The sequence below is a fragment of the Elaeis guineensis genome, chromosome 6, assembly GCF_000442705.2.
Source record: "Elaeis guineensis isolate ETL-2024a chromosome 6, EG11, whole genome shotgun sequence".
Taxonomy (NCBI): Eukaryota; Viridiplantae; Streptophyta; class Magnoliopsida; order Arecales; family Arecaceae; genus Elaeis; species Elaeis guineensis.
In genome coordinates this window covers 71333497-71345140 of record NC_025998.2, presented here as the reverse complement: position 1 = coordinate 71345140, position 11644 = coordinate 71333497, and positions in this window count along the sequence as shown.

The following is an 11644-nucleotide window of genomic DNA, read 5'->3' as shown; positions in this document are numbered from 1 at the left end:
GTTCGATGATTGACGATCTCTCCGAAGTGCTAGCTCTCTTACGAAGATCTGCTCCTGATGACTGATTGAACTCCTTCTTCAGATCACTCGAACTCATCTAGGAGGAGGACTTTGGAGGAGATGAGGTGGAGGAAGGAGGCGAAGAGGGAAAACTATTTTCTTTTTTTTTTTTTCTCTCCTCCCAAAAGTCCTAGATGGAAACCCTAGGGAACCCACACCCAGAAATGATCACGGCACCTTACCCTTTCATGCCCCCTTTTCTTGATTTCTCACGATGAAAAAAGTGGGTTGCATGCACAAAACAAAAGCCTCCTTAAGGTTGGGGTCCAAGGAAGTTAGGATAGGATAAGGATTAAGTTAGTTTGATTCAAAATCAAAACCATTCAAACTTGAATTCAAAATTCAAGTTGAATTTAAATCCAAATTTAACCAAGCATTATCCCAACCACTTGGACATTAAGATGGGGCGAGAAACATCTTTTGGCATGGGAATACATCATGCAAATATGATTTAGCGTAAAAGAAATTGGCGTGGAGAAGGGAGTTGACGCAAGGGTAGGAATCCAATCCAATTGGACTTTTATTTCATGCAATTTGAACTCAAACCAAATCCCATTTTATTAGACCTAAAGAGATGAGTGAACCTAATCAAATTAGGAACCTAATCTCCTCAATTAAATTCTAATCTAATTAGAAATTAATGCAGCCCAAGTCCTGATCAAATCAAAAATTAATCTTCTTTAGTAATTAGGTTATCTTATAACCTAATTAGATCCAACCTAATTGAATCCAATTCAATTAGACTTGATCCGAATCTCATTGCTTAATTAAATTGAGCTAATCAACAATCTAATTGCTAATTAATCCTTCAATAATTTACTAACTATTAGTAAATTATTTTATCACAACTTTTGCATATGGTTAATTATCAATCATATTGATGATTATATCTTTCAACGATTCATAATTGTTGATCAACTATCTGATCAGACAGAAATCTCTATTACGTGTGATCCCATAAGTTTGAACACTAAGTTGATAGTATAGAAATAAATTTTTGTACTAATCAAAATGACATCTAGCAATGATACTTGACATCCGGATAGGTCGAATTATTGGAAAGAAACATTCAAGAATCTAGCATATGGTTACTGTATAATTCATCCCTTTGACCCTCAATGCTTAAGATAACCTTAGAGTTAAACTGTCAAACTCTTAATCAATCATTCGTATTATGTTTTAACCTTATAAATCCTGTGACTGATCAGATGGATTATCCTGATCAAAGTTTTACTAAATTAAAACATAGTGAAGCATTATTTTCAATAATTTGGAGTGGTCAATTCTATCTTGACTCACACACAGACTTTGTAAGTACTTGACTGTGCTAAAAAATCTTCTGTCACTGTATTAGAAATACAGATAGTCTGACACCAAAGCATATGAGTTGCTTGTAAGTCATCTTGATGATCTTAGGTTGGATGGATATTTATACCCATATTTTTTACGAGTAGCTCTTGATGGCAGAGTGCTCTACAGCTGAGTCACATTCAGTAAAAATGTACTCCTACATCTCACTTATATGCCATACCAATATTTTTATACTCTTTGGTTATAAAGACAATCAACCCATATAGCATACAACGATCTATACATGATAAACATTATAGTCCTATTAATAATGTATCATTTGATCGTGAATAAGATTTAAGAACTATTCGATAAATCCTTCTTTATTGAGTGTTTAACAGTTCTAAGAACTTCATCATAAAAAATAGAGTTCTATAAGAAAGATGAAAAAATTATGATGAACTATCAAATAATTTTTATTAATTCATTTATAATTTATATACAAAATACATAATTATTTACAGTTAGACAATTGACTTTAGAACACATTTCTAATAGACCTATGGCATATTTTGCATTTAAGAAAGAAACTACTAAATCCACAACATAATAAGAAAATGTAAAAAGCAAAAAAGAAAATGATTTAAGGGCAATGTCTTTTAACCTAACCCACGAGTTCGTTAAATAATCAAAGTCCTGATAATATATTTTCTAAATATGCACTTATAGTTTTACATCCATTTATAGATATCCTTGAGCATCGACTGCTCTTAGCCCAAAATCAATAACCCTTTTGCATTCAAAACCATACCCATGGTTTTGATAAATTTTCATCTAGCTAACCTACCAGCTATGGTTCAATTAAATTTCAAAAAATTAGTTAAATCCAATCACTATCACACCTTTAACTAATCAGTTGGATACTTATGTTGCATCTAATTGAATCCAATTATATTAATTGATTGATTTTCTAACCCCAAATTCTTACTCCATTGAATTCATACCATATCACTCCAATCAAAACCTAATTCGCCCTCTCCCCAACCTTAATCCAAATCTAACTGACCAATTGCAAGCTTAATTAAATGAAATCCTCACTAATTTTACCACATTATTTGAATTAGTTTAACAAAATTCATTTGGTTCATCCCTCATTAACCCTAATCCAATGCTAATTTAATTAACCCTCATTTCCACTTTCTCTCTACTCTTGATTAATGGCCCATAGGTCTAATTACATGTAAACATACCCAATTTGATCAAAATCCTACACTTACAAGCTGATTGGGTGACTTGGTTCAACTTTGAACCTAAATCATTTTTGAAATCCCATCATATCAAGGAGCCCAAATCGGAATCAAATTTGAACCATGGCCTCTCCTCCTAGCTAGGTGCCCTTAATTTAATTTCATAATTTTTAGACATCTTTATTCCTCTCAATTAAAATCATCCCAAAATCCCTAAACATCCACTCAAAAATCTCAAAAAATGGAAAATGAGATAAATATCAAATACACTAAAAAAATTTTCAGACTCTAATTAACTCTCCCTCCAAAACTATGGGGAAGGAAGAGTTCTAGCCATCAAATATAGGAAAGAGTATTAGCACATCTAACTCTCGTTTGGATCCTTCAGCCATGTCTCACAACAAGGAACAATCAATAGATACCACTTGACGTCATCTCAACCCTTCTTCAAAATTCAAGAATTTAAATTCTAGTCATTGGTCCACCTCATAACCTCTATAAATAGCCTCCAAGATTTTTTTTCTTAATTTTCTTCCATTATTTTGGAGATTGCTTAGCTAGCTCTTATTCTCTGATCATTCTCTTTAGTTTTCTTGATTCTAGGTTTCTTTAGCTTTAGATCCTCCACCCTCCCCCTTTTCCTTCTATCCAGTTTGTTATGTACCTAGACTGACTCATGCCAAGAAGAATTTTTACTTCAGACACAAGCTGATCGAGAGCTAGGAGGAGCTCAAGCTAAAGAAGATCACCTTTAGGGTCTCCTCTAATGCAGTAGAAATTATCTTGAAGATATTGAGATAGTGCTAAAGTGGATTCTTCCTCCCTTTCCCTTTTAATTTCACCTGAATCATTGTTATTCTAATTCTAGGATGTTATCTTCACTCATCTAATGAAATTTTGCTTCTTGATAACAAAATAGTTTGCTTCCTTTTCATTTTTAGTTTATTCTTTATTTAATTTCTATCAATTAAGCTAGTAGCTTGTAATTTTTTTCTAATTGGATATCTAAATAAAATGTAGTAGAAGACCCCTTGATTTGTCCCTCCAGAGACCCTAAATATGAAGTCAATCCTAATCTAAGCATCCAAGGGCATGGTTGTGAGATCCGGCACAACTAGACTAGCTCCATCTATATCCGAAAACAAAGTTCGCAAATGGTTAGCTAATTTTATCTAAAAAAGTCGAAAGATAATTTACTGATTTTATAAAGAAGTTGGCAAATGATTTATCGACTTCAACTCGAAATTTATAAAAAAAAAAAAAAAAAATGGGACATCCTTTGTTTCAAAATGAAATAGGGGCACCCCTATGTTTTAGTTGAGTAGCTACCCTGCTAGTCGATATTGCGATGATTTAAGGGGATCACTACATAAGATATAGACCATTTTGACCACTATAGATATTCAGATGGTTTATTAAACTTAATGTAGACCACTTTAACTGCTGTAGGTATTTAAAAAGATCAACAAACTCGATAGGAACCACTTTGGCTACTTTGTGTAAGGCTAAATAGGATTTCAGAAGCAAGATTCACTACATCAAGAATCCAAATAACATGCCAAATTTTCGGAGTCCATAATTTAGTCATACAATACCTTCTTTTTTCTGAAATTGAGTAACTTATTGCAACCTACAAGTTACTGCTTACCCTCTAGGGGGTTAAAATGGGCTGATATTTCATTATTTGGATACCAAAATGAGTAAGTCAAACTAAAAGTTTTCTTTTCAAGAAAGAGTTTAATCATACATATCTCCTCATCCAAGAAGAGTCAGCTGAGCAATGGAAGGCACAGTGATGTAGAAGTTGAAATCCATCTCTTGTAGGATTTAGTTTTTTTTTGTATTTATTTTTACTAGTTATGCTTATTTTTTGAAAGCTAATCCTATTCAAACTAGGAGAGGAGTCCGATTCAAATTACATAAAAGCAGATTTTACTACTACTATTATAAATTGAGGCTATATATCTCAATTTTGATTTATTATAAAATCATTATTTGACTATTAATGAAAGAAAAAGGGGATGTAAACCCCACTTTTGCCAATTGTTCCACCTTTTTTAAAATTTCTTTTGAGAATTTGAGTTAAATGGGTTGAGAGAAGTTTTTCTTCTCCTAATTAGATCAAGTTGGTATCGGAGCCTATATTTTCTATATGTTTGGGAGCAAGTTGGTATTTGAGACATGCTCTTATCTAGTGAAATTTGAACTTAACCTGATCGGATTAAGTTGGTGATAGAACTTTAGTCCTCTACATTGATAGAAGTCTCCATACCAGGCATATGGGCAATACAAGCAAATGGGAGAAGGGTATCCATCCTTGAAGTACATCGAAGGACAAAGATAAGTATGGTTATTAGTTTTACCTCAATTAATGATTAGAAAAAGGGTTGTCTCACACAACTAAAAAGAAGATTGTCCAACTCACCAAGATCATGTCTTGATTGGTGGCATCTTTTACATACGAACTAGCAACTCTAATCAATACATGAATTATAATATTAGAAGTATTAAATATTATATTATTTAATTTTTATTAGTTAGAATTTGATACTTCTTAGTCTCTTTTGTAGATAATTAGAAGATTGGGCTCATTCAAACAAAATGGACTCAATTTGACTCAAACTCAAATCTTCAAGCGCCAACTCCCTTCATATCACATGCCAAGTTCCTTTACGTGGCTCAAAACCACTCTTTCCTAAATTTCTACCGGCCCACAAGTCTTCACAGAATAATGCTTCTCCTTCCAAAACATCCATATGAACCCCACTTTGTTTTCCTTTCTCTCTTAGCTCCCAGGTTCTCCACATGACTCCAAAGCCCATGTAATCTTCTTTCATGCCATAACTCCTAGCGGCCCCCACTCCTATTCCCAACTCTCATGTAATGCTCCAAAGTCTACAAAAATAGAACCAAAATCCTCCATGTGGCAAACCTTCTTTTCTCATGCATTTCCTCACATCCCAATCTCTTTTTAAATGCTGCAAGCCAGCAGAGAACAGGATGCGGAATTCAAACAGGCCTGGTGCACGGTCTTCACGGCCTGGATGAGCACAGGACCGAGCATGGGAACTGGTGAGCACGCGTGGGCTCAAAAGGGTGCAGACTTCGTGCAGGAAAGTGGACGTGGGCAGTCATGCAGATGTACAGCAGCCCGATGAGCACATGTGGTTTAAATGCACTGGTTCATGAAGAAATAGTCTCGAGGTTGTTGGACGCGATACGGAATAAACGCGTGATGTGAAGTCTATAAAAAAAAAGGTTGTAGAGGATCGAAGAGAGGAGGACCTTTTCACATCATAAGCCAGCCATCATCCTTCTCCATACCTCCACCATCCTTCTCCATCTAGAAACCATTTTTACTATCATTTTTCCATCTCTTCCCTCCATGCCTCGACCATCCTTCTCTACACCAAAACCCCTTTCTTCTTGGTGCCATCATCCCTTTTTTTACTGCTGTCAACCATCTTTCAGCTACTGTCCAGGAGTCTCCTCAGCCCTAGTATACCAGCGAGCAAGAGTTCCATGACCGACTAAGCTTTTCTATCTCGAAAAATTTTTGAAATGCTTATAACAAGTTGTCATGCCCCCAACTCGAGATCGCAAGTCGGAGATCGCGGCAACCATCACATACTTTGAAGAATTCTCTCCACAAGCATGCAAGGCATCTCATCACGATATTAATGCATCATAGTGAAATAAAATTTAAATAATTATTATTCAATTTTAATTCAAATAATTAAATCAACTGTCTTACATCCAATAAAGTTTCACTAAAAATAAAATAATAGATCTAATTTTAATGAAGTTAACAACGCTAAATCTCGCCTCTAAAAGCTCTGTCTCAATATTATTTCTTACGGTTGTAATTAATTATCTGAATCTAAAAAATAAAAAGAAAGATAATAAGCTGACAGTCCAGTAAGTAACAAATATCTCAACTAGATATTTCAGATATTTATATAATTTTCAAGAACAATGCTATGAATAAACATAAAAATATATTTCATGCTAATTCAATGTAAATTTAATCTTGTTAAATATTTACATATAATATAATCATAAATTCGATTCAAATTAAAATACTCATAACTCAACAGCCTCGATTATGACCAACATTTAACCTCCATTAGCGAGATCCACTGAATACCAGTACACAACCTCCATTGGTAGGATCCACTAAATATCAGCACAACCCCCACTAGCAGGTTCTATTAAGTACCAACATATAATCCCCATTGGTGGGGCCCACTGAAAGATGTTAGGCTGAGAGCATAAATTCGATCTGTATCAAAATACTTTTGTATCATAACATATCATAATTTTTACTAAACATATGCATAATCAATAAATCATAGCATTTCAGAATCACTTTTCATTCAAAACATAATTTCATAAATCATACATAATTTCAAAGAATAATTATTTAACTTCAGAATAAATATGAAATATCTCAAGAAGACGATTCATTACTTACCTTTCACAAACCACTGAATGAACAGATCGACTAACTTCTAGGAGATTCTTCAGTGCCTATTATCCAAAATTATATTCTTGCATTAATTTTAATTCAAAATTAAATCTAAATAAATCCCAAATTAAGATCTCACTTAAGATCGGATCCTTCACTAAGCTCGATCAAAATTATCAAAGGAAGCCTTTCACTATGCTAATCTTAAAAAAATAACTTTGAGGGAGAAATCCATCAAGAGAAAAATAATTTAGAGAGAAAAAATTCTAGAGAAAAAAAGTAGAGAGAGAAAATTCAATTTTAGAGAGAGAAAGTAATGATTCAAGCTAAAGGGAGAGAGAGAAAAACTTTTTCTCATATTTTATTATTTATTTATTTATTTAATTCCTTCCCCTTTTTCTTTTTCTTTTCCTTCTTTTCGTGGCCTCCCATAGGTGAAACAGGGGACCTCTCATAAGGTTGGCCGACCGACGGCTGACCGGCACGAAAATGGCCGACAGCCGAAGGAGAGCGCATCGCCATCAAAAGGAACCCGAAATCATGGCCGGTGGTGACCACCGACGTCCTAAAAATTAGAAAAAAATCAAACCTTTATTTTGATAAAATCTGATGACCCCTATCGCCGGCGAGCATGCACGTTAGCACGGGAAGGAAGGGAGAGAGGAGAGGAAGAGAACCATATGCTTACCTTGAGCTCCGATGAGAAATCACAGCGAGCATAGTGATTGTTTTCATGGGCAATTTCTGGCAATCTTTGCCGTTTTGCTCCGAGATTCTTTGGTGGGAAGAAGGGTCTCTCCCCTAAATAGAATCATAGGAGAGGAGTTTGACTCCTCCCTAGCGGCCTTTTCGACTCCGATTAGGAGTCATCGACGGTGGCAGAAGACTCCTAGAGGGAGTCTTCTTCAATTTTTTTTTCTTTTTTTTCGTTGGACTGGGTTTAAGGCCTACATGGGCTGGATACTACATTCTTCCCTCCTAAAAATAAATTTTATCCTCAAAATTTTTCTTGCTTAAGTCCTCAAAAATTTAGATTACTTTTACATTAAATCATGTCATCCTCTAATTTTAAAATATCTTTCATCATAATATCTATCAAATTAAATGACTGTTCCGATCAGTTTGAGAATAATTCAGACCACTATGCTCCCATTGCGTACTCTGATTCAGTCCACTAGTACACTTGTATCAATTTAAGTTTCTAAATTATATCATGATCAGTATAAGTCATTGTCCCAATATCCCTAGTGTCTATCCACCTACACTCATGTCTGATTCTATATGTCATATAGTTTATTCACTTATGCTCTGATACCATATTAATTGTCACGCTTCCGATCCGAGATTGCGAGCCAGAGATCGCGGCAACCGCTGCATACTTATAAAGAACTCTCTCCACAAGCATGTATCTTATCATGATATCAATGCATCACAATGGAATAAAATTTAAATAATTATTATTCAATTTTAATTCAGATAATTAAATCAACTGTCTTACATCCAATAAAATTTTACTAAAAATAAAATAATAGATCTAATTTCAATGAAGTTAACAATGCTAAATCTCGCTTTTAAAAGCTCTATCCCAATATTATTTCTTACGTTTGTAATTAATTATCTGAATTTAAAAAATAAAAAGAAAGATAATGAGCTAGACAGCCTAGTAAGTAACAAATATCTCAACTAGATATTTCAGATATTTATATAATTTTCAAGAACAATGCTATGAATAAACATAAAAATATATTTCATGCTAATTTAAGGTAAATCCAATCTTTTCAAATATTCACATATAATATAATCATAAATTTAATTCAAATTAAAATACTCGTAACTTAACAGCCTCGACTATGACCAACGTTTAACCCCTACTAGAGGGGTCCATTGAATACCAGTGCACAATTTCTACTAGCAGGGTCCATTAAATACCAGCGCACAATCTTCACTGGCAGGATCCACTAAATACCAGCGCACAACCCCCACTATTAGAGTCCACTGAGTACCAACGTATAATCTCTATTAGTGGGGAGCATAAATTCGATCTGTATCAAAATATTTTTGTATCATAACATATCATAATTTTCATTGAACATATGCATAATCAATAAATCATAGTATTTCAAAATTACTTTTCATTCAAAATATAATTTCATAAATTATTCATAATTTTAAAAAATAATTATTTAACTTTAGAATAAATATAAAATATCTCGAGAAGATGATTCATTACTTACCTTTCACAGATCACTGAATGAACAGATTAACTAATTTCTAGGAGATTCTTCAGTACCTATTATCCAAAATTATATTCTTACATTAATTTTAATTCAAAATTAAATTTAAATAAATCTCAAATCAAAACTTCACTTAAGATTGGATCCTTCACTAAGCTCGATCAAAATCATCAAAGGAAGCCTTTCACTATGCTAATCTTAGAAAAATAACTTTGAGAGAGAAATCCATCAAGAGAGAGAAATAGTCTAGAGAGAGAAAATAAATAGAGAAAGTCCAATTTTAGAGAGAGAAAGCAATGTTCAGGCTAAAGAGAGAGAGAGAGAAAAATTTTTCTTATATTTTATTATTTATTTATTTAATTCCTTTCCTTTTTTATTTTTCTTTTTCTTTTCCTTTTCTTTTTCTTCTTCCCATGGCCTCCCATGGGTGAAACAGGTGAAACAGGAGATCGTGAGGTCCCCTCATAAGATTGGCCGACTGACAGCTGGCCGGCACGGTAATGACCGATGACTGAAGGAGAGCGCACCGCCATCAAAAGAAACTTGAAATCATGGCTGGCGGTGACCACCGACGTCCCAAAAACTAAAAAAAAATGATCCTTTATTTTGACAAAATCCGATGACCCCTATCATCGATGAGCGTGCATGTTGGCATGAAAAGAAAAAAAGAGAGGAGAGGAAGAGAACCATATGCTTATTTCGAGCTCTGATGACCTCTCCGGTAAGGAATCGCAGTGAGCATGGTGATGGTTTTTACAGACGATTTTTGGTGATCTTCGCCATTTTGCTCTGAGATTCTTTGGTGGGAAGAAGGAAGAAGGGTCTTCCTCTTAAATAGAGTCAGAGGAGAGGAGTTTGACTCTTCTCTAGTGGCCTTTCTGACTCTGATTAGGAGTCATCGGCGGTGGCTTCAAATTTTTTTTTTTGTCGGGCTGGGTTTAAGGCCTACATGGGCCGGGTACTACATAGTAGTGGTATTTTTGATTTATTTTTTATACCTCTTTTTTTATGTAATAAAAGATCTGCTTTCAATTTTTTATATTTGCTTTATCTGAAATCATATGTAGAATAGTCTATACTCTTGGGACGAGTTGTAATCTATAGATATGATTCGTACTCTTGAGATAAATTATTTTTGAATATGATTCCTTCTCAATTTATATGTATCTCATCTTGATTAGCCTATACTCTAGAAAAATGGATCGTGATCCAATGGATATGGGCCGTGCTCTCACCAGATAGGTTATATCTTGATAGATAGTACATAGATTAATTGCATAGTAGGAGGGTATTAACTGTTTGCCAGGTAACCAAGTAAAATCTCGAGATATTTCCCTAATTCTTGTCAAACTTTTCTGTTAGCATTCGATTTACTTTGCTTTTATTAACACTATTTAATAGATCGATCAATTTTAGTTCTTCTTTAATTCTAGTACTCAAAAGTAACTCAGTCCACGATCTTTGTGGATACGAACCTGACTTGCACTATCTATATAGTAATAAGTTAGCGATTTATTTTTGACCGCCTCGCACCAAGCGATCAAATTTTAGTATAGCAAATTTGTCCCCATGTCTAGATAAGAGGATCTATCATCTAACAAAGAAGACCAAGTCTGAAAATCACCTCCAAGCAAATCCAAGTGACCCATCTAAGAGATGAGGAAGCAGGCATTTTTTCACGTTCAATCTGAATTTAGCAAGAGTTGAATCTCATGAACAAAAAGAGCTTTGATTTAGAAGGATCACTAGAATTAGTGTGGATTATTTTGGCTACTACAAGTATCTAAAAGGATGACTAGACTCAATATAGACCATTTTAGCTGCTACAGATATTTAGAAAGATCACCAAATTTGATGGACCGCTTTATCCATTATAAGTAAGGTTGGATAGGGTCCAAAAGCAAGGTATGCTATATTGGAAAGTCCAATCATATGCCAAATATGAGGATTCATATAAGCGTATATTTAGTTGCACATCGGTTATTTATTAGAAAGATCTTGAGTACTTATATAAAATTAAAAAAATAATAAAAAAAAACTTCTAGCTAGTCTGTTTATGTGAGGTCTGGAATCATTACACTAAATATGTTAATAATTTGGTTATATACAATACCCAATTAAGATGATCCTTTTTTTCTTTTGAAATTAGATAACTTTTTAAGATCTACAACTTACCACCGACTACCAAGAGATTACACTGTGCCAAAATTCTAGTGTTTGGACCCTAAAATACGCCAATCAACCTGTAATTTTTTTTTTGGAAAAAGATTTTTACCAAACATATCTTCTAATCCAAGAAGAAACTAGTGGAGCGACAAAAGTCAAAGTTGATATAGTAGTTGAGA